The sequence below is a fragment of the Colius striatus genome, unplaced genomic scaffold (genome assembly GCF_028858725.1).
Source record: "Colius striatus isolate bColStr4 unplaced genomic scaffold, bColStr4.1.hap1 scaffold_34, whole genome shotgun sequence".
Taxonomy (NCBI): Eukaryota; Metazoa; Chordata; class Aves; order Coliiformes; family Coliidae; genus Colius; species Colius striatus.
This window is the reverse complement of record NW_026908518.1, coordinates 487,434-513,946: the sequence shown is the minus strand read 5'-3', so window position 1 is coordinate 513,946 and position 26,513 is coordinate 487,434. Positions and strand designations below refer to the sequence as shown.

The following is a 26,513-nucleotide window of genomic DNA, read 5'->3' as shown; positions in this document are numbered from 1 at the left end:
GTAGAAGATACCACATCTGATGTTTTCCTTTATGTGACAATAAAAGGGGAAAAGGTAAGATATTTTTATCTCTACAAACCTCTTTGTTCACTCTGCTGTAGAAGTTATAACTTTGTGACAAATTTAAGACCGAAAAGTGTTATTTGCAAGTGAATTTTGTAATTTGCCATATACAGTAGAAGTGCAATCATTAACTTATTAGAAGATTTATTTTCTAAATCTGTTGTTTGTGAACTTTGGAATGAATTCTGTGAGGTGGAAACTTGTGAACCCCTCTGGAAGGTATTGACAAGCAAATGAAGTCCCCCAAGTACTTCAGATGAACAACTATGTGAATTTACTGTACTCTTGTCCTTCTTTGTGATACACTTAAAGATATTTCAAGAAGGCAGTTGCATGGTGTTATGAAAATAAATACAAGTTCATATGTGCATAAGGCTGAATTCCCAAACAGTTGGGAGAAAGGAAGAAAGCTCGTTGCACTTACCAAAGTGCGTAACTCCTGCTAAATCTCTGCTGCAGCTACTGTCAGACTTAAGCAGCTGCCTAGTAGACAAAAATAAATGTGTTTGAAAACTGCTGCCATTTGGAGTATTTTACCAAGACTTTTAACATTAGAGCTGTGGTCTTCACTGTAGACAATAACTTGGATTACATCTTAATTTGAATACCTTCTCTGTTCAGAATCACAGTTGGCAAGTGTCACTTCTCTCTGAGCCAGTAAGAACTTTTAAGTTGAATATTGTTTTTTCCTGCCAGGTTTGGATGCACTCTGAATCAAAGGGACATAAAACTAAGATAGTTTTTCTAAAAATGTTTAAAGCTGATAGAAAACTGAGCACAGAATTTTAGGCAAAAGCATGAAACTGGTAAGTAACACCTGTTTGGAGAACATAGAGGAAGATATGACCAACTTTCCTGCCCTGGAATGAGTACTCTTCAGAAAGCATTTGTACATACTGCATATGTCTTCCTGTTGTCTCCAGCTTCAAATAAATTCTAAAGCAGTATGTGATGGTGACTTGCTTGTTGATTCTGGTCAGTCAAATACTTGGCTTTTTTAGGTATGCGTTAATGATGATCTCGTCTTAAGCAGCTTTGCTCATTTTGAGCAAGCTGAAGAGAATGCAATGAGTTCAGCAGATTATCAGGAGACCCAAACATCATTAAATCTTGACTCTCTTCCAATGAAAGTTGTTAATCCTGCACTTGATTTGAGGACAGTGCTGCTCCAGCAGAAGGTATCAACAGATCCTGAAACAAGTGGGAACCGTGTGTGTTGGCAGCAATCATTCATGCAGTGCATCGTTTGTCTTTACCTGGATATATTGAACTACTGTATCAGTTGGAATCCAACAAGTGGAACAAAAGGTATCCTAACAAACACTGCCTATGTATCAGACTGTACAAAGAGCAATCAAATCAGCAGATGCAGGAATATTCTAAAGCATTTTGTACTTGATAAGACAAAGGGTGAGTTGCAGGGTCATTTGTTGATATGCTGAAAAGCATTAGATGCTGTTGAAATAACTTGTAGCATTGATCAGTGATACCTTACTGTTTGATTTGAGTTTAGAGGGATTTCTCTACACAGAGGTAACTTGAATGTTTTCTGTGAGTTGTCTTGTTTAAAACAGACTGGAATCACTATAAATATCCTCTGTCCTTGTTCACTCGGTTCATTTGCATATCTTTATGTAAATACAACTGTCTTTTGGTTGTTCTTTTTGCCATTAGAAAATGAGACAAGCAGAGAAAGAAGTCAGTTGCAACCAACTGTAAAAACACTGGCCTTTCATAGATTCAGATAATCACAAACGTGTTTCTGCATCTTTTAAAATTGTCTTTCTAGATCTTGCTGTATCTGGTTCTGTTCATGAAAAGACATGACAAAGCTCCAACACAGATGACAGTGAAACTGCCACATCTGTAAGTGTTAGATTTTCTATTCAAATGTCAGAATGAATTAAGTTAAGCATCTGTAAGGCGGATTAGGAATACTGTAGTCAGCTATCATGTCCTTTTATGTAACAAATCTGGGACTAACTCTTGATCTAGTTAAAAGAGAACGTTGTCCTTCAAGTTTGTGGTTCTGGTGGTTTTGGTTTTTTAGATTGCAACGATGGACTTTGAACAGGTTGTGTCTCCTTTTGTGCTCACTTGCTCTAGTGCTGTGAAGATGTGTAGTGGTTTTGTGTGGCCAGCTTTTGGTAGTTGTTGGGGGAATACAGGGGCAGATTCTTCAAAGAAAGAGCTGCCAGAAGCTATAGCTTGAGCTGTGAACATGAACTGATTCTCCTGTGTGGTTGATGTTCTTGTTGCATGCTTGATTCTTAATGAAGAAAATTCGGTTAGGTAACAAAACCACCTTGAGCTCAGTCATCTTTTTTTTCTAAAATGTTGCTCTTAAACAGTATTTTACTGCCAGAAAAGGGTTTGTCTTTTCTTGATAGATTGTCAAAACAATCCCAGGATTGCCTTTCAAGGAAAATCCAGCAGTTCACACAGACAGGTATGGTACAGTATGTTACATATTTGAAACAATTGTGTAGCCAGATAATTAGGAGCTGCAGTATGTTTCCAGTTACTCTTCTTAGACAGCTAAAAGGGCAGAGGGTAAGACAAGATGTGTGCACATGGTATTGGGGAAGGAGGCCATTATTAGCTGCTGATACTTATCCAGACCACAGTAAAAATAGCAATTCTTTCTAAACAAGGCTGTGATGAGGCAGTACGTTTCTGCACACTCAGCATATTCAGTTGCCTTCTTTTATTCTTAGTGTGATTTATAAAGTTTTCAAGCTGAATGAAATCTGACTGAGTTGACTTGTGCAAGGCTTTTATTATGCTGCAAATCACTTGCTGCATATGTAAACAACCTGAGGAGTGTTTTTAATTCAAGTTTTAACTGTTGCAAAGATACATTGTTTCATGGTTTTGCAACTTTAAGAAACCTTTTTCCTGCAGTCCCATCTGATTTTCTTCTGAAGTTGAGGAACCCACCAGTTGTCTTGGTTAAAAAAACCTTCGGGTTATTTTCAGATACCTAAAAATTAATAGTAAATTTTACATCCAAAATGGTACTTTTTGATTTCTTCTTTCATATTTGAGGGGTTTTGTTGGCACAGGTGATACATCAGAGATATTTTGTAGGTGAACTGTTTCGTGCCATTTTAGAAATATTGGTGATATTTATCGATTACACTTTCCTTTTGCATTTACATTGAATTTAATATTTGTATATTTCTCAGGCTTCAGCAGTGCTTAAATTCTGATCCTTTGAAGACACATAGAACTGAAAATGAGCAACAGGTAATTCCAGGATATAACTTCCATTTAACCTCTGCAAACGTGTGTCATATATGTGGAAGATGTGGGTAGTGTCGAGGCTACAAGAGTGGTCTTTGTGGAGGGATTCTGTGGAGGGACATCAGGGACTGAATCCAGCCACATCAGCAACAAGACCAGACCAAAGGTCAGCAAGCCAGCAAAGTTGATGGTGCCTCTGTGAAAATATGAAGGGCAAAAAAAAATGCAGGGGAAGAGACAAAACGAAAAAAAGCAAGAAACAGAGGCAATGGCCAAGTCAGGGGACAGTAGGAGTCTCAGCTCTGTTCTGTGTGACGTGTGTGTGAGTTGTACTTCATTTGTACTTCAGTTGTACTTCTAATGCATTAGATCACAGAAACATAGACTTACTGAGGCTGTAAGGGAGCACTGAAAATGGCTCACACAGCTCCAAGTAAGACAAGATGTTTCTGCTTCTATGAAACTTTTGGACCTTTCACCGTGTGTTGCTGCACATCCATTTGTCTCCAGCTTGGTGCACGGTTCCTCGGGCCTGTACCATCTGCATTGAAGAGGTGATATGGTGTTAAAAGCTTCTGTTTGAAGCATTGAAAGGCCTGTTTTGCGCATTTTAGTTTTGCCCTAAATTCTGAAATAGTACAATGACTAAGATTCTAAACAGTTGTCTCATGCTCTACTGTAACTCTTTTGTACATACACACCTAGCCACTAGCACTTATCTTGTGTCCTGGGTGGAAGAAGGCACAACTTGTTTTTGAGCTACTGAAAACATACCAGAGATGCTCCAGACAGCTTCATCCAATGTTGTTAATACTTGGGCAGAACAAAGAAGCAGCTAAAAGTGTGAAAATCTGAGGAAGTAAGAATACTTCTGTCGTCTTAATGACACTTGAATGCAATGTAGGCTGTCTTAGTTGCACAAAACTGTAAGAAATGAAGTTTTACTTTTCCCTATCAAGTGATCATTTTGTTTCTTAGATGCTGTAACTCTAGTGATGCATGAAAGTTCATTCATGCTATTGAACAGTAAATAGTATTAAAGCTGTTAAAATGATCTGTGTTTTTGCAAGTCTCATAACCACTTTTTTGAGTCAAATGAGTGGGAGGGGTTTGCTGAGGTTCATGCTGAATTAAGATTCATCATAGATGTTCCTGATTTAGAGGCAGGTTTTACGATAGTGGTTTTATTTTTACATGTGTGTATTTTTACATACATGTGTAGATATGGAAGATACAATATTGGCTTTCTTTTGTTGTTAAAACCAAACTTCTAAATGTGTTTAAATATTTACCTTCTGTCGATCTGGTTCTACCATGGTCCTGTTGGGAAATGAAATGACATCCTGCTCTGTAAACCTGTTAACAAAGACTTTTCAGTGTTTCAGAAACACAGTTTTGCCTACTCAGATCTTAAGGACACACAGGGGTAAAGAAATAGAAGCGAACTGAAAGTGACTGTTGACTAGAAGTCAGAACATGGAGTTATATGGTCCCTATTTAAAACAAAACAAAACAAAAAACCCCAACCAAAAATCAAACACACACAAATATCCAAACAAAAATACCTTACCACCAAAACCAACCAAAAAAACCCTTCCCATAACTTCAAGATGATGCATCTGAAATGCAGTTGAGACCTTCTTCATAAAACTAGTGTGTCATGATGTGGAATGTAAATTAATGTTAACAGTTGTCCTTTACCGACTTGTAGGTGAGGTAATAGTGCCTGCACCATATTGCCTCCTGAGACTGTCTGAACGTCACACGCTGTTTCGTAATCTTTGCCATCTTGTTCTTGATGAGGTTGAGGTGCTGTTCTCTGATGCTCCTGAACAGGTAAATAGCTTACATGTTCAGATGGTAAAATACTATTCAGTTGTGCAAGTGTCTTGAAAGCAAGTGTCACCCACTGAAAACAAACACCTTCCTGAACCCCAGTGGGAGAGTTGAAAAGAAAATGAAGTTTGAAAACCCCACATTTTTATACTTCTGGCAGGATGAAGTATTGGAGAAGTGGAGTTGTAATCAGTCAAAGCAGACTTTGCCTTGTTTTTTTCTTTAATCAGTGAGCCCTGTCTTGCCCTGGTCTAAGCTACTGCTCCATATGCTGTTGTCTTTTACTATGGATGGTTTCCAAAGCAGTTGACTTTTCTTTTTGTTCCCTTTGGTAGCGGTGATTTCAGTGTAGGGGTCTTTAATCTGCTTTAAGGTCTTGTCTGTAAGAAACTTAATTTTTCCTCTTACCAGCGCTGTTTAAACAGTAGAATGAAAGGCAGAAGTGAATGATCAAATAGCCTTGGAAGCATATGCTTGGGTTCTTGGGTCTTAATGACAGTGCAGATAAAAGAAGGAGCTGATCACAGTCTTATAAGAGGAACAGCATCAAGTTCCATGTTGACCAGGATGTATCAGTATCAGATTTTTTTTAAATCATTAACCTTCTAAAATTATCTGTTAAAAAATTGGTGATAAGACTAAAGGGCTGTGCTTCTAGCTGTGATAAGCTAGAGAAATTCCTTAGTGGAAATAGGTTGCCCAATTTGCTGTATGTGAAGCTGTTAAATGTGCCTTTGTAGCAGCAAATATCAAGTCATAAATTAGATGATATGTCTTCTTTATCCAGTGGGCTATTGCTGTTTTCTCTTCAGACTGCTCTTTCTGTTTTGCTATTGGACTCACTGAGATGGAGTGTGGATATAACATTAAACTTGTGGGAGAGGTAGTTCTCAGTTTCTCAAAAACATCTGTCTTGAATAGGAAAAACAAAGATGCTCTTTCAGTGGGAAATGGTCATTTGAAAATGTTTGAGCTATTTGATAAAGATTTGATTGTAGCTCTTCTAAAGTATTGTTACAGAAAGGGTATGTTATTGCAGCTAGGGGTAAGTTTAGTGGCAGGTTGAGAAAGATCTCCCAGAACTGTGCCAGAGCTCTATATTACTTTAAAGTGTGGTAGAGCTTTGCCAAAAATCCTGCTGTTGTTCCACAGCTGAACTGCACGTCACTTAGGTCAGCAGTACACCAGGAATGTGTGAGCTCTGTCTTAGTGGGTTTCACTTGTTAGAAGTAATTTAATGCTGCACACACACCATTTGTGCTCTTGGGTTTGTTTTTTTTTAACAAGTCTGCTGTCTGCCTCTGACCTCTTGGATTTGCTTTTGCCTAGGCTTAGTTTGGTTTTTTTTTTCAGATTTGAACTGCTCCTTTTCCTGAGACTTCCATCTTTTGTGACTGGAAAGAACAGTGTGCTGAAACAGTTTGCTTTTTACTGCTGCTACGTACTCGTTGGAACAGGATAAGAGGATAGAAACTGACTTCTGCTTTTTCTTGATAGGTGTTTCTTTTTTCTTGATATGAGATTGTTACAAGAAACCCGTTATTGCTGAAGAATGGAAGTATTCACAGCAAATTATTGCTGTTGGAACTCATTGGAATAAACATACAGCACACTAGATAAAGGAGCTCATGAACGATCCTTGTGATGTGGTAACAGCCATCGAAGAAGCTTCCATCTACGGAAATGTGCAACAGGTAAGAGTTTGGGGATGGTGTCACTCTTTGTTCATGACACTGTTTTGCTGTTTGCACTGATTGAGGTCAGTATACATGAGCAGTGCTACAGGCCTGAATGGACTGTCCAGTTGCACGTCCCGCGAGTGCAGTGAGGGAACTCTTGGAAGACCTGTGTCAGTTAATCACTGAACCAGCTGAAGGTCTTGTTTAAGCCTGAGATGAAGGTGCACTCTCGAGTATTTTATTGTTAGTGCAAATGAGCCTGAGTTTGGTATCAAGTACTTGCAAATGCTATTGTTTGTGACCAGAATGTTCCGAATGTTTTTGTGGTTGTTGATTGAGTGGCAGAACTACAAGTGAGTTTTCCAAAGACAGAGCTAGTAAAATGCTTGTTTGACTGCTCTGTGCCACGCAGTGCAGAAATTAATTTGACCTAATATTTTGAGAAAGCTACTGTATATCCTGAGGTGTCTTCTCATGGAACTTCCAGTCAGTGTGGTATAGAGCTGAACAATTGTATAAAATGTTACAAGTATGATCTGAATTCTTCAGTGACTCAAAACATAATCATTTGGGGATTGAGAATGTTGGGAAGTCTCTAAGACCAGACATTCTGAGCATGAAATGAAACTGGAAAAACATCACTTTTTGTGAAAAGTCTAGTGATTTGGCAGCACTGCAAATGTCCATGTTTTGGTGCTTTTGTTTAAGACTATCTGAGGTAGTGCACTGTGCTTATGGAGTGTGAAACTTCTTCAGTGGTACTTCAATGAGAAACTTCAACACTGACAAATCATCAAAAATCACACGTATAAGAAAATACCGATGTGAGATTTTGATTGTGATGGGTTTTAATTTTGCTTCTGGAAGCTGTCAGAAATTCACACCCTCTGTGAGAGTTGTATATTGTACATTATAAGTTTAACAGAAGATTTACGATTTACCGATGTTCTTTGGCATATAACAATGCTTCGTGCTTCTTAAAAAAAGAAATACACAGTAAAGCATGTCTAGATTACATGAATTACCAGCCCTCTGGTTTGTATCCACCTTTAGGTTGTACAGCCTTGTATGGGCAGTGAAAGAACCGCTGTGTTACTCAAAATACTGGCTTTTACCCACAGTAATCTTCAGAAGGTGCTGACATTCACTAATTCAGGAGATGAGGCAGAAATGGTTCATCGGGTGAGCATCATTTTACACAGGTAGGTGGGGTTTTTAATTATTAAGATATAACAAACTAAAATATCTTGACTTCTAAGAATAAAGGAGGTTTGTGAATCTGTAATGTAACTACTTCTGGTAAAAATAGCCCAAACCCTGCCCTTCTACCAGCTAGAAGAAAGGCTGACAGGAATGTCTGACACAGAATGCATTCATGATGACATTTTTAACTATGTTCTGTCTCATTTTGATAAATCCCAATATGGTTCCTCCCCACAGTTACAGCTGTGGATATTGGGTCCCTCCTTTGGGACACGGCCTGCTCTGGCCATAGTGATAAAGAAGGAAATCACTGCCCCTGGCTCGGGGCCATTAATGAAGTGAATCGCTGCCCCTGGACTGGGGCCAGCTTTATAAAATGAGTCTCTACCGCTGCTGTAGGGTCTTTAAAGAAATGCAAACAAATCTCAGCTTCCCCAGTTCTCTCCATAGAATGCAGGGAGGTCTCTGTTCCAGCACACCTCCTCCTCTCTTTCATCACCGACCTTGGAGTCTGCATGGTTGTTTCTCCCACTGTTCCTACTCCTTGCACCACCACCAGCCAGAAGAAGAAAGGGCAGAAGAAAGAAGAATGGAGGAAGAAACCTCCTCTTCAGGCTTCTTGTTACAAAGTGATGGTGGAGGTGTCTCATTGGCTCAGCCCCAGCAGTGGGTCTGGCTCAGAGCTGGGGAGAGCTGCGAGCAGCTTCTTCCAGGAGCCATCTTTACAGCCCCTTCCCTCTCACCAGAAAAGGCTGTCATGGCAAACCATGACAAAGTGGTTTGGGACGGACCTTTTTTCTTGCTTCTTAAATCAGTGGATGGAGAGATGGAAACAGCCACTGTTAAAGTGATGTCACACTTCACATGCTTCGAGTAGTACACTTGCAAGTGTGTATAAACCGTGTGCTTAGCTTTAACAGATGAATGCATGCAGTCTTTGGAAGTTACAGATGCCACTTGTGTGACACATTTCAGTTTTCCTTCTCCAAGAATCTTTGCTCATCGTGTACACAGCATGCCTGACAACTTCTGTAATGCGATAAAGGTTTGACAAACCGTTACCAGGTTAATACTGCATTTGATCACAAAGTAGTGGATACACAGAAGCTGTTAAAAATACGTGTGTATTTGTTTTAGAATTCTTCTGTAGACCAAGAGATCACAAAGGCAAAGTCAGTCGTTCTGTTAAGAGAAAACAACGAGTGTGATGCACTTGGGATCCTCCGCTATTTGCAGCAGGCAGAAGCTGAAGTTCCCCCAGAACTGCCTGGTTTGACTGCCAAGGTGCTAAAAGATGAAGAATACCAGAAATTGTCAAGGCCACTGTGTACCCATCTTAAAACATTTGGGGCTTGCAGGTAAGGAATTGCCAAGCTTTCTTACCACCCATACTGGTGTAGGAAGGTGGTATATGCCTCAATGATGGCTGCTTCTGTTTTCTTGCTCAATTTTCCTGTTGGATACTTTCATGAAACCATTTTTTGCTCATGACTCTTTTTCTTGTGGTTACTTTTGCATCAGTTTCACTCTTCTTAGATACTGCTACGAAAATCAAAATACCAACATTTTCTGCAGACCAATCTCATGTAGCCTGACGGGATATCATAATTCATTATCATTCCTGCCCAAGTGTTCTTGAGGGAACTTCAGGCTCTTTTTATTAGTATTCTAGCCCATAATTGCCCAAGGCTTATGCTTTGCTCTCTCCTCTGTTCTCTTCTGTCCCTCCAGATTAGGTAAGTAGATGACTTCTCTGAGCTGTGTCTAACTGGATTCTAACAGGGCCTTGGATGAAGCCCTCAGATATTCCTTCTCGTGTGGATGACCCTTGTTGCAAGTAACACGAAATTCAGTGTTAGTATTTGTTTTATTCTGGAACTAGTTTCCTGGTGGATTTTGGTTTTGTTGTATAAACTTGTCCAACAGGAGCTTTTTGGCCACTTCTGTCTAATCTCCAGTCATTGGTGCTACTTGAAACAGAAATTGAATACTGAGGGCTGATGAAATGTTAGTGTGAAAAGATGTTGTAAGCCACATCAAAAATAGTTTACAAGTAAAAGGGCTTTGTTCTAAAACCAGTTTTTAAATATGTAGAAACAGAACAGTGTGTCTGGATCGTCGTCAAGTTAATTTACAAAGAGACGTGCCCCAGCATATCCCAGATACAGTGACACAAACACCTGGATATCTGATGGTAAGTTAGAGTTATTGCTTTTCCCCTTGGTTTGGTGTACTAAGAACACATCTTAAATACCTCCTTAGCATATTACCTTCATGTTAATGTAGTACATATCCCACATCTCTTGGGTATTTGGGAGATTTTCAGCTTTTTTAGTTTCTCCGTTGCTTAGGTGTGTGTCAGATTTTCCCTTAATCTTTAGCTTGACCTAAAATTGTTTTGTAGGTGGTTCTGAGTTTACCTTAGGTTTTCTCCTGCATTGGAGCCTCATGTTCTATGGCAAGAAGGCATTTGTTCTGTTTATTCCTTTCCTCTATCAATTTAGAACATAAACCAAAATAGGCAAAGATTAAAGGTCCTGTAAATGTCATTATTTTTGTAGTAGAGCAAACACAATCCTCTGGAGTGAAGAAACGTTGCAGTGGAAGATCATGCCTGTTTAACAAGAGTTAAAGGGAGGATTTCTCCTTCTCTGCCACATTGATGCAGACTTCCTGAAAAATGAGTATATTCTGGCCTTGTCAATTGAACCAAATATTTTCTCTATTTGCACTGTCCATAGACATGGGATATAAATTCTCTCTTCTAGATGGAGCAGTTGCTTCCTACTAAGGTGTCATTGTGGTTTTGAAAACAGTTTTGATAGAATCCTGTTACATTCACACTGCCATTTTTAGTAGTTAAATAGTCATGAAACCTTCCTGGTTACTGGTTTGACTTTGCTATAGTGGCTCTTCACATCTCAGTAACAATTTGTATGTCAAAACTCCCTTCACTTGGCTTTTCAGTCCCGACTTTACTAGAGAGTCTTCCTGTACAGCAGTACTGTAGAGTCTGTCTCATCTCCACCTTGGATAATGATTGCTGAGGGTAGATGTGTAGACACTGGTGCTTCCTTTCAAGGTTAGTGCTTGGATCTGAGAACTGCTGGGTGCTTTCCTTTTTGGATGAGCTGCTTACACTTTCTTCCTGTCCTGTCTTTTGCTAGAATTCAGGTGTGCTCAAGTCATGCAATCAATGGGTGTTCCCCATTCCCAAAAATCATAGGTTGTGAGAATAGACAATAAAAACTGGGTGGATTCCTTGGTGTCACTCCATTTCTGCCTAATAAAGAAGCTTTTGTTGGCAGCTGGTAGTTGAAACTCGTTGATAACCTATAGATACAGTTTGAGTGCTTGAAACCTGGACAGATTTCATAATACTCCTGTTATAAACTTGTACTTCCCTTTTGTGCACTCAAGACAGCAGTTGTGGCCTCTTTCCTCATCTAGTTCTGCTTCTGCTGACTGCAGAGCCTGGACATATGCCTTACAAATCCATTGTCAACTGGATAAGTGTTCACTGTCTCTTTTGTTTAGAACTCAGTATCATGTTGCTTTCCTTTAAGAATCTCTAGTTGCACTGTGAGAGTTTTAGGGTTTTAGTAAGTGGAAATTACCTTTCTGGTCTTCTTTTCTGTCTGGCCTCATACACTCAGCTGTATCTCAGTACTTGTGCCTAGCATGAGCCTTTGGATGAAATGCACCCAGCATTTTGTGAATTGGTGTTCTTGATAGCTTATGTCAAGCATTTTCCGTGCAAAAAGAGGGAAGGCGTCACGCTTCCCCAGTCAGTTCTTCTAAATCTCATTGTAAGGTTGGAGACCACTTAAAATTAAGCTTGGATGATGTGAAATGCCTTAGTGGTTAGTAGCTTGACAGGTAATACTGTAGTTCACTAGTGTTCATTTAAGTGGAATACCACCAAGACCTAATAGATCTTGCTCTATAAACTTGTGTCCAGTCTGGACTGGGCTATGGACAGTTACCATTCATAAGGATTCATTCATTCAGGATTATTCATAATCTTTGGAGTAATAAGAGGTCATCATCTTCTGAAATGCATGTGTACAGCAGTATTTGTCATCTCTTTAGGCTGGAAAGAGGTAGGTCATCTTCAATATGAAAACGTCTCATTAACTTAAGAAACCATCAGTTGTCTTTATAACGTATTTTATGCTTTCAGATTCTGCCTCTCCACGTTGTAAATGCAACAAACTACTTTGGTCGAAGAGTAGATCAGCAGAAGGACCAATATACAATTCTTGCTGAAGGAATTAATGGGTATTTTAAGGAACCTGGTAATAAGATTGCTGTTAAAAATGTGGAGAAGCTGGCATTTCATGGTTTGTGTCAGAAAACAGTTGTTCACAGGTAAAAATGTGGATTTTTTTTGGTTTAAATTATTCATGTGCACTTTTTAATACAAAGTAATTTAGAACTTTTACTGCTAAGTTAAAGTTAACCCACCATGAAAACTAGCAAAAAAATCTCTGCTGTACAAATTGTTCTTTAAAAAGCTCTCCCATGCTGCCTGTGCTGAAGGGAAGCCAGAATGGCTCCACATACACACCACTGAACATTGTGCTGTGAAAGTTTAATCTTTTTTAGACACAAGGAGGTGAAGAAACTTTACAACTATAATAATTCTTTGTTTCCTCTCCAACTCTGAAGGGCTCAGGTGCTAGATATTTCCCCAAAAGAGAAGGAAAATATGTTCTGTAGTGTCAAAATTAACTATATAGATGAAGGCAGAACATGTCAAGTCCAAAGTTACCAGCTGCTTCCCTCACCTGCCAAGTTTCAGTGTCTGCCACCTCAGGCTGGGGACTTTGTAGAGTGAAACCCATTGGTAATGAACTGGAGTGGAACCCAAAGGTAATATTTATCAGATTTTCAATGGTATGTTCTTTTATTTCTCTTTGTGTGTTATTTTCTGTAAGAAAGCAGTAATGAACTGCAAACTTAGTTTTCAAATTTAACTCCTCATTAGTATTAACAAGAAATATCTACTATTGGCCAGATTCTGAGAAGTCAGCTTTCTTGGTTTGTTTTCCTGCAAAATCAAGTGAGATTTATGCGATTTTTTTTCTTCAATTCTTCTGAATTCAGTATCTTCTTCCAGAAAACGTTATTGCTGCTTTTGCATCTGTGGGGATTCAACGGGGGAAGGGTAGCCTCTGTAAATGAAACTGTGTTTGAGTACTGTCCCATTCAGGAAGCTCCTTCCTTAATGAGTAACAAAATCTGGTTTTATTTGTTTAATACTCGTGTCATGTTTAAGCTTGGAAGATTTGTTTCATTACAGTTATTGTAAAGTTATGTTGGAATTCACCTCAAGTGCAGTGACTTTTTTTCCTTAGGTAACTAATTCTATTCATCAAACAGTTAAAGGAGAACTACACAAAGCAAAAGTAGTACTGACCTTGGGAAACACAACTGGGATTGACCCAATGGGAGGTATAGAATTGCAGCATTACAAAATATTTGTATCTAAACTCCTTTACCAAGAGCACCTGTTCTTTTCTTTGCTTCTGTCCGTTCCAAGTTCAATTTGATTCCACACGGTATTCAGGTAATACTGTTGGATAATTTACTGTGGTGGCGTCTGACCCCTGGAACAGGTTTCTCAGAGACTGTAGAGTCTCTGTCCTTGGAAATAAGCAGAAGCAACCAGCATGTGGTCCTGGGCACATGATTCTAGGTGTCCCTGCTTGAGCAGGGAGTTTGGATGAAATTATCTCCAGAGGGCCATTCCAGCCACAGCCATTCTGTGGTAAACTGAGATAACTTCTCATGGCAATAATCTCAGGCATGGGATGAAATTGTTTTAATTATTGGTTTTCTCAGAGTCAACTCTTCAGGTTTTGCTGAAATGAAAATATTACAGTCAGTGCCATGTTTGTATTGTTCTGTCAGTTCCCTGGCCTGTAATAAAGGCACTGGCAAATATTCTTCTGGGTAAGACTGACTAGAAGGTAACAGCCCTCCATGCAGTGAGTGTTTCCTCTCAGCATTCTCCTATTCTCCCAAAACCTTGTTGGTAGGAGATTGACTTAGAGATGAGTTTTGCTTAAAGAGTTGGTTATTTTTTAATTGTCTGGACAAGTTCATCAGAAAGGCCACCCCTCCATCTCAGGATCATGACGTGCCTCTTGTGGCTGCTTGGTCCTGTCCAAGAGTACAGTTAGTTAGTGTTTTGGAATGTGTGATGCTGTTTTCCATCTGACCATTCAGTCAATTTCAGATGAAAAATAAAGTGGAAACGGGGAATTCCTGGAAGTAATTCTCTTTAGCAGCTTCCTTTTCTATATGGCACATCTCAGCCTTTTTCTGATTGCCATGCTTTTGTTCTTGTTTAGAGTTTTTCTAACTGTGTCCCCCCAGCAGTTTTCTTCTTCTATTTTGGTCTAGGAAGTTATTCTGTGTGGTGTGTATTTCAGCTGTAACTTGTGTAATCAGGGCTCAGATTGTTTACTTGATTGCTCTCTTGGTTGTGTTCCATGGAGTTAACTACGAGTTCCTTACGACACTATTATGATGAAAAAGATGGCAATATCTGGAGAAGAATTAAACATGGGAACGTGCCTGTTGGGACATTGGGAGAAAACCAATTACTTACAGGTGTCAATAAATGGGTACATGTTTAAAGTTTCACTTCGAGCAGCTTAGAGTTAGACTACTGATGAGTTATGGTTTCAACTTGGTGTGTTTTGTCATCCAAGGTCCGGGTTACCGGGCTTCCAGACTTGAAGATGTCAGTTAACGAATACGACGTTCAATCTGAGGTTTTGCCTACAGGTCTGGGAACTGACAATGCAGAACATAGAACACAACTTCAGAAGCTGTGCAGCCACATGAACGTATTGGACAGGCAGAAAACTTGGAGCCCTTGTAAGAGTTTACAAGGTTTTTTGAGCATACACTTTATGAAAAAAGAATGCTACAATTAAGGAGATGTTTTCATGATTGATATTACTGACTGTGTGTTTCGTTTGAACACAGAAACAATAGTGTTTGTAATATGTCTGCATTCCTGTGACTGTCTGTAGTGGGTCTGGGATGGTAGTGACTTTCCACAGCAGCTCCTGCAGTGCTGTGCTTACTGTTGATATCAATATTATGACTACCGCTCGCACAGCATCAGGGCTGTCCCTCCAGCATTCCTTCCCCCACCTTCACCAATAGCTGTGGGTGGGCATGATCTTGGCACGGGCCATGGCCAGGACAGCTGACCCAGGCTGACCAAGGAGATATTCCATACCCTATGACATCAGCTCAGTAATATAAACTGGGGGAGAGGAGCAGGAAGGGGAGGCGAGATTCATTTCTGGCCTTCCCAAAGCAACCGCTACGCGTACCGCAGCCCTGCTTCTCGGGAGGTGGCCGGACATCGCTGCTGATGGGAAGTGGAGAGGAACAGCTTTATCTGCTTCTGCTTTGCTTCCCGCGCGCGGCTTTGCTGCTTCTTTATTAAACTGCTTTTATCTCAACCCACGAGGCTCCCATCTTATTTTTCTCTCCTTTCCTGGCTTGCTGAGGAGGTCGGTGACAGAGTGGTGTGGTGGGCACGTGGCATCCAGCCAGGCTCAAACTACCACACCTACTTACCACTGTAGTTGGGGTCTGTGTACCTGCTTTCTTGTAGTGTCCACACGCAGTGGCATAACTTCTACTGGCAGCCTGTGTGTTTTCAATGGGAACTGAGCAGCCCAAGTGCATGGGATTGGAGATAAGTCCCACACGAAAGCAGCTGCAAATGTGCACCGTGCTGGCTGATAGACTACAATGGGACCTACTTACCACTATGGGTGGAGTCTGCCTTCCTGCTTTCTTGTAGCTCCCATACGCAGTGGTAGAGCTTAACCGATACCATGTATTTTTTCAATGGGAGCTGAGGAGTCCCAGTGAGTGGGAATGGAGATAGTTCCCTCAGGAAAGCAGCTGCAAATGTGACACAGTGCTGGCTGATAGACTACATGGGGACATCACAGCACACATGGGCACTGCAATGGGGTTCAGTGACATTGCCGCACATGTGGCAATTGCAGAGAGACTCTGTGACATCACAGCAGACGTGGGCATGGCAAAAGTGCTCTGTAACATCACATCACCTCTGGACACTCTAACGGTGCTCTGTGACATCACAGCACATGTGGGTACTGCATCCAGGCTGTGTGACATCATCGAATCCTAGAATGGTAGGGGTTGGAAGGGACCATTAGAGATCATCTAGACCAACCCCTTCCTCCAGAATCAAGTTCACCTAGATCAGGTCGCACAGGAACGTGTCCAGGCTTATGCTGAAGTCCTCCAAGGAAGGAGACTCCACAAGCCCTGTGGGCAGACTGTTCCAGTGCTCCGTCTTCCTCTTCCGCGGACGTTTGACATCACAGCACAACTGAACACTGCAAGAGTGCTCTGTGACATCACAGCACAGGTGCGCACTGCAACAGGAGTGTGTAATACAACAGCCCATCTGGGCTTTGCAGCGGCGCTGTGTGACATGACAGCACTTTTGGGCACTGTGGCAGTGCTCTAAGACTTCACATCATATCTGGGCACTGAAACGGGTTTCTGTGGCATCACAGCAGACGTTGTCACTGCAACAGTGCTCTGTGACATCACAGCACAACTAGGTACTGCAACATGGCTGTGTGACACTGCAGGAGATGTGGGCATTGCAGAGGTTGTGCTGTGTGTATTGCATCACAGCACATCTGGGCACCACTACACTGCTCTGTGACATCATTGCTTATCTAGGCACTGGAATGGGGCTCTGTGACATCACATCACATCCGGACACTGCGGCAGTATTCTGTGATGTCACATCACCTTTGGGCACAGCAACAGTGCTGTGTGACATCACAGGACGTCTGGGCACTGTAGCAGTGCTCTAAGGCTTCACATAATATCTGGGCACTGAAACAGGACTCTCTGACATCACAGCACATCTGGGCACTGCAACAGTGCTCTATAACATCTTATCTCAACTGCACACTGCTACAGTGCTCTGTGACATTACAAGACATCTGAGCACTCAATCACTGCTGTGATATATAACAGCATCACTAGGCACTGGCACGGTGCTCTGTGACATCACAGCACATCTGGGAAAGGCAGCAGTGCTCTGTGACATCACAGCACATGTGCACAGTGCAACAGGACTGTGTAACACAACAGCACATCTGGGCTTTGCAGCAGGGCTGTGTGACCTTACAGCACATCTGGGCACTCCAATAGTGCTCTGTGACATCACAGGACGTCTGGGCACTGGACACACACTGCTCTGAGACTTCACATAGTATCTGGGCACTGAAACGAGACTCTGTCATCACAGCAGACGTGGGCACTGCAACAGTGCTCTGAAACATCCTATCACAAGAGGACATTGCTACAGTGCCTGTGAGATCACAGCACAAGTGGGAACTGCAGTGGTACTCTGTGACATCACAGCACATCTGGGCACTGCAACAGTGCTCTGTGACATCACAGCACATCTGGGCATTACAAGGGGGTGTGTGAAATCAGAGAACATCTAGGCACTACAACAGGACTGTGTGGCACAGCAGTACATGTGGGCATTGCAGAGGATGTGCGGTGTGTGTCGCATCACAGCACATCTGGGCAGTGCTACACTGCTCCGTGACATCATAGCATATCTAGGCACTGGAACGGGGCTGTAGGACATCACAGAAAATCTGGGCACTGCAACAAGAGTGTTTGACATCACATCACATCCAGACACTGCCGTGGGGTTCTGCGACGTCCTAGTACTAGGCAGTGCAACAGTGCTCTGTGACATCACAGCACATCTGGGAAAGGCAACAGTACTCTGTGACATCATAAGACGTGTGCACTGCAATAGGACTATGTAACGCAACAGCACATCTGGGCTTTGCAGCAGGGCTGTGTGATACGACAGCACATCTGGGCACTGCAATAGTGCTCTGTGACATCACAGCACATCTGGACACTGGACACACAGTGCTCTGAGATTTCACATAGTATCTGGGCACTGAAACGAGACTCTGTGACATCACAGCAGACGAGGGCATGGCAACAGTTCTCTATAACATCACAACACCTCTGGATGCTGCAACAGTGCTCCGTGACATCACAGCACATCTGGGTACTGCATCTAGACTGTGTGACATCATAGAATCCTAGAGTGGTAGGGGTTGGAAGGGACCATTAGAGATCATCTAGAGCAACCCCCTCCCCCAGAATTCAGTTCACCTAGATCAGGTTGCACAAGAAAGTGTCCAGGCTTGTGCTGAAATCCTCCAAGGAAGGAGACTCCACAAGCCCTCTGGGCAGCCTGTTCTGCAGGGTTTCTTTTTCTTTGTGCAGGGGTTCTTCTTTGTTGCGTGAAATGGGAGTGACCAGACACCAATCTGATGTGCATCAGCTCCAATTTATTGTCACATCATCATCACTTCTATACCTTTTCCAAATGCTTTGTACGTGCCACAATTCATGGCAAATAGTTAATACTAAGCATCACGCACTATGCATAAGGCCTCAAAGTTTCATTTTGGTAACAACTTAAACACCAACCTCACTGTGTTTAAAACACCATCCTTATTGTGCTTAAAACATCAGCCTTATTGTGTCTAAAATATCACCCCATCTGTTCGGCCTTCAGTTAGTTTTCTCTCACACTATGGTTATGCTTACCTTACGTTTAGTTACCTTTATATTATTGTTAGTTACATATGTTACCATTTATTAGTCAAGTACAGTCAATCATACAATGCTAAATTGAATGCTATATTCAGTCCTCTAACAACGCTTGGTTTAATGTCCTGTCCTATCTTCTTGCTTTGACCTTGTTTCTGTTACAATCTGCTGTTTCGGTTTTCCCCTTGCTCAAGCTTGCTATGGATGTGGACGAGGAGGTGCAAGCCGGTCCATCACAACTTTATCTGTCCATAATTAACCTCAACTCCTATTGAAAAAATACAAACTGTCGGTAGAAGTTATACCACTGCGTATGAGAGCTACAAGAAAGCAGGAAGGAAGACCCCAGCTACAGTTGTACGTAGGTCCCACTGTAGACTATCAGCCAGCACTGTGTCCCATTTGCAGCTGCTTTCCTGTGGGAGCTATCTTCAGTCCCACTCCTTTGGACTGCTCAGCTCCCATTGAAAAAATACATGTGTCTGTTAAGTTATGCCACTGAGTATGGGAGCTACAAGAAAGCAGGAAGGCAGACTCCAGCTACAGTAGTAAGAAGGTCCCCATGCAGTCTATCAGCCAGCACGGTGTCACATTTGCAGCTGCTTTCCTGTGGGAGCTATCTTCAATACCACACTCTTTGTCTCCTCATCTCCCATTGAAAAAATACATGTGTCTGTTAAGTTACAGCACTGTGTATGGGAGCTACAAGAAAGCAGGAAGGCAGATCCCACCCATGTGGGGAGTTTTGTGGAGACTTGGCTAGAGAAAAGAGGACATGATAGAATACAGCTGGTTAGGCAGTAAGCATTAAGCGATAAGATAGTGGACTCCTGCTCAAGGCCGTGAGAGCAAGAGAGCTGTATGATAACAGGATGAGAAAGCAGGAGCTTAGTTTGGGTTAAGCAGCCACACGTATCTGGAGTATGTTGAAACAAGGGCGAGGTTTGCACCTAACTGGGAACCAATGATGAGCTTAGCTTTTGCAATATGTATGAGCCTGATTATTGTATCTATAAAAGAGTTGTATCTTTGCAAATAAAGTTGAGACTTGTTGCACTGCAGGGTGGGCTTGTCTCCCTTCGTCTTCAGCAAATGGTGACCCTGACGTGATACGCGAAGGACGTGATATACCGACTGGGCGCCACGGCGGAGCGACGAAGGGGTTCGGGTCCTATGCAGCAAGGACGGCAATAAGCGTGAAAATTGGGAACACGCCGTGCCCTGGGTGACCGTATAGCCGAGCCCGGCCGATACGTGCCGCCAGACCTTGAAGGGCTGCAACAGCGCGCTGACAAATAGGTGTGGAAAGGCAAGCGGCATATGATTTATTTACTGCATTCTTGCAGAAGCGGCAGATAAAGGGTATAGATCTGCAAAAAGACCTACCAGGGTTGTTAGCTTATGGGTATGCTAAGGGAGTGTTTCAGAATCCACAGACAGTGCATGAATTGAGCGAATGGCGTAGATTTGGGGATTTGCTGTGGGAAGCTACCCTGGAGGACGATGAGATAGCTGAAAAGTTAGGGAAGTTTTGGCGGATAGTGCACAATGAGTTGTTGCAACGTCAGGCAGAAAAGAAGGCTGCTGAGCACGCATCAGCAGCACAGAGTAAGAACAAAAACGATGAGCGTGACTGGTTCCAATCCACCTCGCTGGCTCCTACCGTCTCAAAAGTAATGCTCCCCACCCCGCGTGTAGAAAATGACCCTGGAGGCACGGACGGGGTACGAGAACCATATGAGCCATCAGCCCCTCCCGAGGAACAAGAGTGCCGGCCTAAAGAGCCCCCGTCTTCCCCCCCCCCCACTTAGTGAGCCTGTCCCTGGGGCAGAGAGTGAACAAGCAGAGGCACCGACAGTAGCGCCGGGAGAGGTGCCGAGAGCAGCGCCGGGAGAAGCGCCGGGAGAGGCGCCGGGAGAGGCGCCGGGAGAGGCGCCGGGAGAGGTGCCGAGAGCAGCACCGGGAGAGGCGCCGGGAGAGGCGCCGGGAGAGGTGCCGAGAGCAGCGCCGGGAGAAGCGCCGGGAGAGGTGCCGGGAGCGGCGCTGAGGCGGATGATACCGAGAAAAAAGAAAAAGGTTCTTCTCTACACAAGAGTATTTACAAAGTCAGAGAGGCGAAGGGGCTTCAGAGCAGAGCCCCCGCGGGAGAGCTGCTTCCCATTCGAGCCCAACCCGCCGAGTTACCCCTGGGACGACTCGCAGGGGAATGCCGAGCGGGCGGAGTCGGGCCGGGGTGCGGCGCAGGATGATCAGAGGAGAGTGGGGGAGCGCGACCCCGTGTTAGACTGGGCACCATCGGGCATGTGAGGAGAGACAAAGAAAACACGGGAGAGAGTAACAGCGGCTGCGCCGCCGGCGCCGGGGCCGGCACGGAGTGAGCCAGACCCCCCCTGCCCCTTCCATCCGCAGCCGCCGCCGCGCAGCCGCTTCCCGCGCCCGGTCGGTGTCTCCGGAGCCCCCCCACACACACCGCACCGACACCGCCGGCCCCGGCCCTCACGGACCGCTGGGCTCGTCCTTTCCATCCTCAGTCCCTTGCCTCAACGAGTGTAAAAACTGTTGGTCGTGATGTTGAAAGCTGCAGGCTTTCGCTCCAAGCCCGGACGGCGAACACCCCAAGGGAGACGAGAGACCGGCTTGTTGCAAAAGCAAGAGGTGAGCTTTATTGCGGAGCTCCGGGCCGTCTCGTATCTCACGCAGGAGATAGAGGAGGCGGCCCCGAGGCTTTGCAGGTAGGGGTTTATATATGCTGGGGATGAGGGACGGAAAATTCCAACACACGCACACAACTTCCCCTTAACCCAGGTGCCCTGCTGGCAAGGTGGGGACAATGGATCCAATTCTCTGAGAAATGTTTCTCAGCCCCTGCGGTTTCTGATGCAATGGCCAGGGTTGGTTTCATCATCCTTTCTCGTGGCCTAGTCGGCCTTGCTGTGACTGAGCCTCACGGGCTCCATTTTATTTCATTTTATTCTTTCAGAACAAGTTGTTTTCTGTTGGGATTTAGAGGGGAAAAGTGCGGGTTTGTGGGAGTTGTGAGGGATGACATGAGGTGTGCGGGCAAATCTGAGAGGAAAAGTGAGGTTTGGGTGGCATTTCTGAGGGAAAAGGTGGGATGTTGGTGGAGTTTTGAGGGAAAAGATGAGAGTTTTGGGTATTTCTGAGGGAAAAGGTGGGATTTTGGTGGAGTTTTGAGGGAAAAGAGGAGAGTTTTGGGTATTTCTGTGGGAAAAGGTGGGATTTTGGTGGAGTTTTGAGGGAAAAAGTGAGGTTTTGGTAAATTTTTAAAGGGAAAAAGTGGGGTTTGGGTGGATTTTTGAAAAAAACAAATGTTTTGCTGGGGTTTTGAGGGGAAAAGTGGGGTTTTGTGGAAATTCTGAGGGTAAAAGTGGAGTTTGGGTGGTGTTTTGAGGGGGAAAATGGGGTTTTGGTGGAGTTTTGAGGGGAAAAAGTGGGGTTTGGTAGAGTTTTGAGGGGAAAGGTGCAGTTTTGGGGAACTTCTGGGGGAAGAAGCGGGGTTTTGGTGCAGTTTTGAGAGAAACAGTGGTGTTTTGGTGGAGTTCTGAGTAAAAAAGCGAGGTTTTGGAGGTCTTTTCAGAGGAAAAATGGGTTTTGGGTGCTATTCTGAGGGAAAAAGTGGGATTTTTGGGAACTGTTGGGTAAAAAAGTGCCATCTTGAGGGGAAAAGTGGAGTTTTGGAAGTGTTTTGAGGGGAAAAAGTGGGGTTTGGGTGGATTTTGAATGCAAAAAAGGGGGGAGTTGGTGGGGTTTTGACGGGAAAAGTTGGGTTTGGGGGAGTTGTGAGGGATAAAATGAGGTGTTGGTGCAGTTCTGAGAGGAAAAAAAAGGATTTTGGAGGAGTTTTGATGATGTAAAGTGGGGTTTGAGTACATTTCTGAGAAAGAAAAGTGACATTTGGGTGGAGTTTTGAGGGAAAAGATGAGGTTTTGGGGCATTTCTGAGGGAAAAGGTGGGGTTTGGGTGGTGTTTTGAGGGAAAAAGCAGGGTTTTGGTAAATTTCTGAGAGCAAAAGTGGGGTTTAGGTGGAGTTTGGATGGAAAAAGTGAGGTTTTGGAGTAGTTCTGAGGGGAAAAGAGGGACTTTGGGGAAGATGTGAGGAGAAAAGGGGTTTTGTGTGAGTTTTGAAGGAGCAAGTGGGGTTTTGGGGGAGTTCTGAGGGATGAAAAGAGGTTTTGGGGTAATTGTGAGGGAAAGCAATTGGGATTTGGGTGTAGTTTTGAGAGGAAAAGTGGGGTTTTGGAGCAATTCTGAGGGGCAAAGTGGGGTTTTGGTTTATTTCTGAAAGGAGAAGTGGGGTTTTGTTGGAGTTTTGGGAGAAAAAGTGGGGCTTTGGTGCAGTTTTGCAGGGGAAAGCTGGGACTGAGTACATTTGCGAGGGCAAAGAGCGGTGGAGTTGTGGGCTAAAACAGGGTTTTGTTTCAATTCTGAGAGAAAAAGTGTGGGTTTGTGTGGAGTTTGCAAGGAAAAAGTGGGTTTTTGTTGGGGTTTTGAGGGGAAAAGTGAGGGTTTAGGGGAGTTCTGAGAGATAAAATGAGGTTGGGGGCAATTCTGAAGTCAAGTGAGGTTTGGGTGGCGTTTTGAGTGGAAAAATGGGTTATTGGGGAACTTAGGTGGCAAAAAGTGGGGTTTTGGTAGAGTTTTGAGAAGAAAAGTAGGGTTTGGGGGGTGTTTGAAGGGATAAAATAAGGTTTTGGCGCAATTGTGAGAGAAAAAGTGTGGTTTCAGTGGAGTTGTGAGGGATGAAAGGAGGTTTTTGGGCATGTCTGAGGGGAAAAGTGGGGGCTTTGGTGGTTTTCTGAGGCGACAAAAGTGGGGTTTTGAGGGTATTTCTGTGGGGAAAAGTGTTTGATTTGGTAGAGTTTTGAGAGGAAAAGCGAGCTTTTGGGGAAATCCTGAGGGGAAAGTGTGAGGTCTGGGTGGAGTTGTGAGAAAAAAAGGAAGGTTTTGGTAACTATCTGAGGTCCAAAGTGGGGATTTGGCTGGAGGTTTGAAGGAAGAAGCTGTTTTCTGTTGGGATTTAGAGGGGAAAAGTGCAGGTTTGTGGGAGTTGTGAGGGATAACATGAGGTGTGGGGGCAAATCTGAGGGGAAAAGTGAGGTTTGGGTGGCCTTTTGAGGGAAAACAGTTGGGATTTGGGTGGGATTTGATAGAGGAAAAGTGGTGTTTTTGAGCAATTCTGAGGGAAAAGTAGAGTTTTTGTTTATTTGTGTTCTGGTTTAGCAAGGAGCAGCTTTTGGCTTAGTAACAGGGGGAGCGGGTTGCAGTGAAGACCCGAGAAGGAGTTTGCGGACTCTCCCCCGGCTCCTGGGCTCACACCCACCTCCGCCCGGCTGGGCCAATCTGGCGCCTCTGCCAGCACTATTTAGGGGACGGGAATGTGAAATGCGAGGCAGGAGGTGTAAGAGTGACACGAGATGGAGGCGACCACGCGGACCCTTCAGCCAGAGAAGGAGGAAGGAAGGAGAAGCAACAGACCAGAGACCCCTCTGCAAGCCGTGGCGAGAATGCAGCTGTGCCCCTGCAGCCTGTGGAGATCCATGGCAGGAGCGAGAGTTCCCAGCAGCTCCGTGTGAGTGAGCCCGGAGGGGAGAGGGACTGTGTGGGGAGGGGCCATGGCCCAGGCCGTGCTGGAGAGCCTGCACGCCGCAGAGCAGCCCCACACGAGAGGCAGAGACGAGCTGCAGCCTTTGGAGTCAGTGGGCATCGGAGCAGCCCGTGCAGGGCTGCCATGCGTGTGAGTTACCCCACGGACTCGCAGGGAGGACTGGTGTGGAGTTCACCCGTCCTGAGGAGGGACAAACGGCAGAAGCTATCGGGAACAGACTAACTGAGACCCCCACTGCCTGCCCCCCCGAACCGTTCAGGGGGGGACAAGGTAAAAACCCCGGGATCAGGGCTCTGAGCCCGGGAAGAGGGGAGGGGTGGCAAGAAGGTGTTCTTCAAAAGGCTGGTTGGACTCTTCATTGATGTATTACTCTGTGTTGTTTCATTTTGGTTATGTTTTGGGTTTTTGGGGGTATGTTTTAGTTGATGTTGCATTAAATTGGTTTTTTTTTCTGTTTTCTTCCCCAAACCCAGTGGCCTGGTCTGCTTTGTCCTGAACCTTAAGCAGTAATTAAGCTCTCCCTGCCCTTGAGCAATTCTCAGCCACTTGGGTACTCCTGGCTAATCATGGTCTTTGTTCCCTGATGGGCCTAAACCAGGACAATTTCTGAGAGCAAAAGCGAGGTTTTGTTGGAGTTTTAGGAGAAAAAGTGGGTTTTGGTGCAGCTTTGCAGGGAAAAGTGTAGTTTGGAAGAGTTTTGAGGGGAAAAGTGGGGATGGAGTACATTTCTGAGGGCCAAAAGCAGTGGAGTTGTGGGATAAAATGAGGCTTTGGTGCAATTCTGAGGGGAAAAGGTGGGATTTGGGTGGAGTTTTGAGGGGAAAAGTGGGGTTTGGGTGGATTTGTGGAAAAACAAGTGTTTTGGTGGTGTTTTGAGGGGAAAAGGTGGTGTTTTGGTGGAGTTCTGAATGAAAAAGTGAGGTTTTGGAGGTATTTTCAGAGGAAAAGTGGGTTTTGGGTGCTATTCTGAGGGAGAAAGTGGGATTTTTGGGAACTGCTGGGTAAAAAAATGCCATCTTGAGGGAAAAAGTGGAGTTTTGGAAGCGTGTTGAGGGGAAAAAGTGGGGTTTGGGGGAGTTGTGAGGGATAAAATGAGGTTTTGGTGCAATTCTGAGAGAGAAAAAAAAGGATTTTGGAGCAGTTTTGATGCAAATTGCCTTTGCATCAGGCCAGTGCAGAGAGCCTCAGGTTCCATCAGAAATCATCTGCTGGTTGTTTCAAGTGCAGAGCAAAGAGTCTGGATAAATGTCCAGCAAGAACTGTAAAGGGAGAATCCCAGGCAACAAATGTGAAAAGGGGGGTGGAAAAGGGAGGGAGAATTCTCAAGTCCAGGTGGCCAAAATGTCAAACCAAAGCCAAAGTCAAGTCCCCAGGAGATCAACAGAAACTTGTCACCACTACAGTGAGAGGGAGACTTTTAAAACACCCATTGTTTGCTCTTCCAGATGCTGGGTTAGTGAGGAAACACTGGGCTGGAGAAGAGCAGGAAAGAACAGGCAGCTGCGTCATTGAAACACCATCACTCAGTTTTGCTACTACCCAGACGACAGCCAAAGTATGTGCTGTAGGAGATACCACATCTGATGTTTTCCTTTATGTGACAATAAAAGGTGAAAAGGTAAGATATTTTTCTCTCTACAAACCTCTTTGTGCACTCTGCTATAGAAGTTATAACTTTGTGACAAATTTAAGACCGAAAAGTGTTATTTGCAAGTGAATTTTGTAATTTGCCATATACAGTAGAAGTGCAATCATTAACTTACTAGAAGATTTATTTTCTAAATCTGTTGTTTGTGAACTTTGGAATGAATTCTGTGAGGTGGAAACTTGTGAACCGCTTTGGAAGGTATTGACAAGCAAATGAAGTCCCCCAAGTACTTCAGATGAACAACTATGTGAATTTACTGTACTCTTGTCCTTCTTTGTGATACACTTAAAGATATTTCAAGAAGGCAGTTGCATGGTGTTATGAAAATAAATACAAGTTCATATGTGCATAAGGCTGAATTCCCAAACAGTTGGGAGAAAGGAAGAAAGCTCGTTGCACTTACCAAAGTGCGTAACTCCTGCTAAATCTCTGCTGCAGCTACTGTCAGACTTAAGCAGCTGCCTAGTAGACAAAAATAAATGTGTTTGAAAACTGCTGCCATTTGGAGTATTTTACCAAGACTTTTAACATT

General features: G+C 43.7%; 1 protein-coding gene across 1 annotated transcript in view; it reads left to right on the top strand.

The window, feature by feature from the left end:
• Nucleotides 1-26,513, top strand: part of LOC133629202 (DNA-(apurinic or apyrimidinic site) endonuclease-like) — a gene marked incomplete at its 5' end in the record, with an annotated part of 136,242 nt that overhangs the window by 61,746 nt on the left and 47,983 nt on the right. The window lies entirely within an intron of this gene.